Raw genomic sequence first — 7,213 nt, 5'->3', positions numbered from 1 at the left:
ACACTTAACATGTATGAATACAGCTGAAAATGTACCAGATCTTAAGAAGTTTTCAAGTCTTGATTTTAGGGAGTGAGTACAGTGTGAGCAGCGCCCTGGGGTGCTGGGGGTACTGGACACCCCACTTCTCTGTGGGTGTCTAGTCAACCACACCTTCTGGGGTCTGAGGAATTTGCTAAAAACCCTGTGATTCACCCAACACTGTCAGCTACCAGTGCCGAAACTTGCAGGGCAAAATTAGTTATTTATAGGGTGTTTTGCTGAGAAAACAGTGTCCAGCCAACAAAAGCACCAACCAAAATGATTGACACAAACCCCATCTTAGTGAGAATAGGTTGCCAATAAAACCGTCTTTGCCTTTTTTCGTTCGGTCTCGTTCAGCCTCTGCTTCATCTGCTACACCTTCTGAGCTGTGCTCTTTCCCGTCCCCCAGAAGGCGCTTGCGCAGAGCACTCTCCCTGTTTTCCTCCGGAGTATCTTGCATTTTTAGGACAGTCCTGTATATCTGTCACCCGTCAGTTTTTCTTCTAGGCCTATCCTGTTGCCATTGTATTTTTCACTCATTATTTTGGATGGTGACTGATCAAAAACAGGACATAACGTCTTCGTTAGAAAGTCCTTTCCACCATTTCTGTACACTTGAATCTCCCTTTAGAAACTTTGCTCCTCCAATAGAGTCATGTATGAAAATCTGAGTTGATCTGGTGTCTGAGTCAGCCCCATTCAGCATTTTCTCATACTCAGTAACAGTTGTTTCATGTTAATATTGTCTCCTTTTTCCATCAGAACAAGACAAGTGTCCACCAGAGAAAAGGTCCTGACCACCCGATGCCGGCACTACGGCGGATCACCGCAGGCCCGTGTTCAGGATTCAAGGAGCCAGGTTCTCGCACTTTAAATAAGAAATTGAGAAATGAAACGGGTGATTCAGGCTCTCCGAAATCTGGCCAGGTAGTATAATGAAAGTGAGATACTGTTCTGTAATTTATTATTATTTTTTTAATCTTTTATTTTATACAGCAAGTTCTTACTAGTCATCAATTTTATACACATCAGTGTATACATGTCAATCCCAATTGCCCAATTCATCACACCACCACCACCACCACGCCGCCACTTTTCCCCCTTGGTGTCCATACGTTTGTTCTGTACATCTGTGTCTCAATTTCTGTCCTGCAAACCGGTTCATCTGTACCATTTTTCTAGGTTCCACATATATGCGCTAATATACGATATTTGTTTTTCTCTTTCTAACTTACCTCACTCTGTATGACTGTCTCTAGATCCATCCATGTCTCAACAAATGACCCAATTTCATTCCTTTTTATGGCTGAGTAATATTCCATTGTATATATGTACCACATCTTCTTTATCCATTTGTCTGTTGATGGGCATGGAGGTTGCTTCCATGACCTGGCTATTGTAAATAGTGCTGCAATGAACATTGGGGTGCATGTGTCTTTTTGAATTATGGTTTTCTCTGGGTATATGCCCAGTAGAGGGATTACTGGGTCGTATGTTAATTCTTAGTTTTTAAGTTTAGTTTTTTATTTTTAGTTTTTTAAGGAACCTCCATACTGTTCTCCATAGTGGCAATATCAATTTACATTTCCACGAACACTGTAAGAGGGTTCCCTTTTCTCCACGCCCTCTCCAGCATTTGTTGCTTGTAGATTTTCTGATGATGCCCATTCGAACTGGGGTGAGGTGATATCTCATTGTAGTTTTGATTTGCATTTCTCTAATAATTAATGATGCTGAGCAGCTTTTCATGTGCTTCTTGGCCATCTGTATGTTTTCTTTGGAGAAATGTCTATTTAGGTCTTCTGCCCATTTTTGGATCGCATTGTTTGTTTTTTTAATATTGAAATGAATGGGCTGTTTATATATTTTGGAGATTAATCCTTTGCCCATTGATTTGTTTGCAAATATTTACTCCCATTCTGAGGGTTGTCTTTTTGCCTTGTTTATGGTTTCCTTTGCTGTGCAAAAACTTTGAAGTTTCACTAGGTCCCATTTGTTTATTTTTGTTTTTATTTCCATTACTCTAGAAGGTGGATCAAAAAAGATCTTGCTGTGATTTATGTCAAAGGGTGTTCTTCCTATGTTTTCCTCTAAGAGTTTTACAGTGTCCGGTCTTACATTTAGGTCTCTAATCCATTTTGAGTTTATTTTTGTGTATGGTGTTAGGGAGTGTTCTAATTTCATTCTTCTACATGTAGCTGTCCAGTTTTCCCAGCACCACTTATTGAAGAGATTGTCTTTTCTCCATTGTATATCCTTGCCTCCTTTGTCATAGATTAGTTGACAATAGATGCATGGGTTTATCTCTGGGCTTTCTATGTTGTTCCATTGATCTATGTTTCTGTTTTTGTGCCAGTACCATATTGTCCTGATTACTGTAGCTTTGTAGTATACTCTGAAGTCACAGAGTCTGATTCCTCCAGCTCCTTTTTTTTCTCTCAAGACTGCTTTCGCTATTTGGGGTCTTTTGTGTCTCCATACAAATTTTAAGATGTTTTGTTCTAGTTCCGTAAAAAATGCCATTGGTAATTTGATAGGGATTACATTGAATCTGTAGATTGCATTGGGTAGTATAGTCATTTTCACAATATTGATTCTTTAAATCCAAGAACATGGTATATCTCTCCATCTGTTGGTATCATCTTTAATTTCTTTCATCAGTGTCTTATAGTTTTCTGCATAAAGGTCTTTTGTCTCCCTAGGTAGGTTTATTCCTAGGTATTTTATTCTTTTTGTTGCAATGCTAAATGAGAGTGTTTCCTTAATTTCTCTTTCAGAGTTTTCATCATTAGTGTATAGGAATTCAAGAGATTTCTGTGCACTAATTTTGTATCCTGCACTTTTACGAAATTCATTGATTAGTTCTAGTAGTTTTCTGGTGGCATCTTTAGGATTCTCTATGTATAGTCTCATGTCATCTGCAAACAGTGACAGTTTTACTTCTTCTTTTCCACTTTGTATTCCTTTTATTTCTTTTTCTTCTCTGATTATCATGGCTAACACTTCCAAAACTATGTTGAATAATAGTTGTGAGAGTGGACATCCGTGTCTTGCTCCTGATCTCAGAGTAAATGTTTTCAGTCTTTCACCACTGAGAATGATGTTTGCTGTGGGTTGTCGTATATGGCCTTTATTATGTTGACATAGGTTCCCTCTATACCCACTTTCTGGAGAGTTTTTATCATAAATCGGTGTTGAATTTTGTCATAAGCTTTTTCTGCATCTATTGAGATGATTATATGGTTTTTATTCTTCAATTTGTTAATGTGGTGTATCACATTGATTGATGTGCATATATTGAAGAATCCTTGCATCCCTGGGATAAATCCCACTTGATTGTGGTGTATGATCCTTTTAATATGTTGTTGAATTCTGTTTGCTAGTATTTTGTTGAGAATTTTTTCATCTATATTCATCAGTGATATTGGTCTGTAACTTTCTTTTCTTGTAGTATCTTTGTCTGGTTTTGCTATCAGGGTGATGGTGGCCTCATAGAATGAGTTTGGGAGTGTTCCTTCCTCTGCAATTTTTTGGAAGAGTTTGAGAAGGATGGGTGTTAGCTCTTCTCTAAATGTTTGATAGAATTCACCTGTGAAGCCATCTGGTCCTGGGCTTTTGTTTGTTGGAAGATTTTTAATCACAGTTTCCATTTCATTACTTGTGACTGGTCTGTTCATATTTTCTATTTCTTCCTGGTTCAGTCTTGGAAGGTTTTACCTTTCTAAGAATTTGTCCATTTCTTCCAGGTTGTCCATTTTATTGGCATAGAGTTGCTTGTAGTAGTCTCTTAGGATGCTTTGTATTTCTGTGGTGTCTGTTGTAACTTCTCCTTTTTCATTTCTAATTTTATTGATTTGAGTCATCTCCCTCTTTTTCTTGATGAGTCTGGCTAACGGTTTATCAATTTTGTTTATCTTCTCAAAGAACCAGCTTTTAGTTTTATTGATCTTTGCTATTGTTTTCTTTGTTTCTATTTCATTTATTTCTGCTCTGATCTTTATGATTTCTTTCCTTATGCTAATTTTGGGATTTGTTTGTTCTTCTTTCTCTAGTACCTTTAGGTGTAAGGTTAGATTGTTTGAGATTTTTCTTGTTTCCTGAGGTAGGCTTGTATAGCTATAAACTTCCCTCTTAGAACTGCTTTTGCTGCATCCCATAGGTTTTGGATCGTCGTGTTTTCATTGTCAACTGTCTCTAGGTATTTTTTTATTTCCTCTTTGATTTCTTCAGTGATCTCTTGGTTATTTAGTAATGTATTTTTTAGCCTCCATGTGTTTGTGTTTTTCACATTTTTTCCCCTGTAATTCAATTCTAATCTTACAGAGTTGTGGTCAGAAAAGATGCTTGATATGATTTCAATTTTCTTAAATTTACTGAGGCTTGATTTGTGACCCAAGATGTGATCTATACTGGAGAATGTTCTGTGCACACTTGAGAAGAAAGTGTAATCTGCTGTTTTGGGATGGAATGTCTTATAAATATTAATTAAACCTTTCTGGTCTATTGTGTCATTTAAAGCTTCTGTTTCCTTATTTATTTCATTTTGGATGATCTGTCCATTGGTGTAAGTGAGGTGTTAAAGTCCCCCACTATTTTTGTGTTACTGTCGATTTCCTCTTTTAGAGCTGTTAGCAGTTACCTTATGTATCGAGGTGCTGCTATGTTGGGTTCATATATATTTATAATTGTTATATCTTCTTCTTGGATTGATCCCTTGATCATTATGTAGTGTCCTTCCTTGTCTCTTGTAATATTCTTTATTTTAAAGTCTATTTTGGGGAGGGGGAAGGGTAAGCTGTGACAAAGCAAGAGAGAGGCATGGACATATATACACTACCAAACGTAAGGTAGATAGCTAGTTGGAAGCAGCTGCATAGCACAGGGAGATCAGCTTGGTGCTTTGTGACTGCCTGGAGGGGTGGGATAGGGAGGGTGGGAGGGAGGGAGATGCAAGAGGGAAGAGATATGGGAACATATGTATATGTATAACTGATTCAGTTTGTTATAAAGCAGAAACTAACACACCATTGTAAAGCAATTATACTCCAATAAAGATGTAAAAAAAAAAAAAGAAAAGTCTATTTTATCTGATGAGTATTGCTACTCCAGCTTTCTTTCGATTTCCATTTGCATGGAATATCTTTTTCCATCCCCTCACTTTCAGTCTGAATGTGTCCCTAGGTCTGAAGTGGGTCTCTTGTAGACAGCATATATATGGGTCTTGTTTTTGTATCCATTCAGCAAGCCTGTGTCTTTTGTTTGGAGCATTTAATCCATTTACATTTAAGGTAATTATCAATATGTATGTTCCTATGACCATTTTCTTAATTGTTTTGGGTTTGTATCTGTGGGTCCTTTTCTTCTCTTGTGTTTCCCACTTAGAGAAGTTCCTTTAGCATTTGTTGTAGAGCTGGTTTGGTTTTGCTGAATTCTCTTAGTTTTTTCTTGTCTGTAAAGTTTTTGATTCCTCCATTGAATCTGAATGAGATCCTTGCCGGGTAGAGTAATCTTGGCTGTAGGTCCTTCCCTTTCATCACTTTAAGTATATCGTGCCACTCCTTTCTGGCTTGTAGTGTTTCTGCTGAGAAATCAGCTGTTAACCTTAGGGAGTTCCCTTGTATGTTTTTTGTCATTTTTCCCTTGCTGCTTTCAATAATTTTTCTTTGTCTTTAATTTTTGCCAATTTGATTACTATGTGTCTCGTTGTGTTTCTCCTTGGGTTTATCTTCTATGGGGCCCTCTGCACTTCCTGGACTTGGGTGGCTTTCCCATGTTAGGGAAATTTTCAACTATAATCTCTTTTCCTTTCCCATGTTAGGGAAATTTTCAACTATAATCTCTTCAAATATTTTCTCGGGTCCTTTCTCTCTCTCTTCTCCTTCTGAGGCCCCTATGATGCGAATGTTGTTGCATTTAATGTTGTCCCAGAGGTCTCTTAGGCTGTCTTCATTTATTTTCATTCTTTTCTCTTTATTCTGTTCCACAGCAGTGAATTCCACCATCTGTCTTCCAGGTCACTTATCCGTTCTTCTGCCTCAGTTATTCTGCTATTGATTCCTTCTAGTGTAGTGTTCATTTCAGTTATTGTATTGTTCATCTCTGTTTGTTTGTTCTTTAATTCGTCTAGGTCTTTGTTAATCATTTCTTGCATCTTCTCGATCTTTTCCTCCATTCTTTTTCCTAGGTCCTGGATCATCTTCACTATCATTATTCTGAATTCTTTTTCTGGAAGGTTGCCTATCTCCACTTCATTTAGTTGTTTTTCTGGGGTTTTAACTTGTTCCTTCCTCTGGTACATAGCCCTCTGCCTTTTCATCTTGTCTATCTTTTTGTGAATATGGTTTTTGTTCCACAGCCTGCAGGATTGCAGTTCTTCTTGCTTCTGAGATACTGTTCTGGCTTCACCATTATTGGTAGTTCCTAACTACAACAGATGGACTGTGTAATAGGACTTCACGTCTTCTGACAGGAACTTCACACTGAATCCCGTTTCCTTAACTAGCATCTCTCCTTCGCATTTTGTTGGCCAGTACTGTGCACACTTAACCTATTATTTCTCCACAATTAGGTTTAGTGTGACAACTGCTTTGGTCTTTTGCTGCCAAACCATGAGCCAGAAATGACAACCTGAATTAGGAAGTGGACACTCTCTTAAGATGTAACTCCTCTGCTCCTCTTCTATGTCAACTAAGCTGGCATTAATAAATCATCTTCAGCATTTTGCAGTTTAACACAACTGTCATCATATGGGCTTACGTCTCTGTATATGTGTTGATTTCTGTTTTCTGGAAACTTGGCCACTCTGAGGCTAGTCATGTGACTCACTGCGAATTTCCAAGCTCCTTCCAAGACGCTCTGAGGGGATGCTCGGGATGCCATGCTCTGGCCGCCCCGCCACGGCCCAGCCACCCTCCCCAGAAGCTGGATCCCTGTTTCAGCCTTTGCATCAACAGGCGAACACCATGGCCTTGGAATTAAAGGAGCCATTGGCTTTACATAATTGTGCAGGGGAAAGAGGATAGACTTGTTTTAAGTAAATTAAAACATGTTCAGAGAGGAACTGAGCCTACATGAGCTGCAAATAAATAAGGAAGAAAATAAAATGGCATTCCTTAAAATTCACAGTGGGGTGAAGAAAAAACTTTGACTCATAGGCTTTAGATTTACAACTTTAGGATTGGATGATGTG

The 7,213-nt window shown here is 38.2% G+C and overlaps 1 pseudogene; it reads right to left on the bottom strand.

The window, feature by feature from the left end:
* Positions 1-321: 321 nt before the first annotated feature.
* Positions 322-7,011, bottom strand: LOC132526516 (tyrosine-protein phosphatase non-receptor type 2-like; annotated as a pseudogene).
* Positions 7,012-7,213: the final 202 nt, after the last annotated feature.

This window comes from Lagenorhynchus albirostris, chromosome 9 (genome assembly GCF_949774975.1).
Source record: "Lagenorhynchus albirostris chromosome 9, mLagAlb1.1, whole genome shotgun sequence".
Classification (NCBI taxonomy): domain Eukaryota; kingdom Metazoa; phylum Chordata; class Mammalia; order Artiodactyla; family Delphinidae; genus Lagenorhynchus; species Lagenorhynchus albirostris.
The sequence above is the reverse complement of the archived record's forward strand: the minus strand, read 5'-3'. Positions and strand labels throughout refer to the sequence as shown.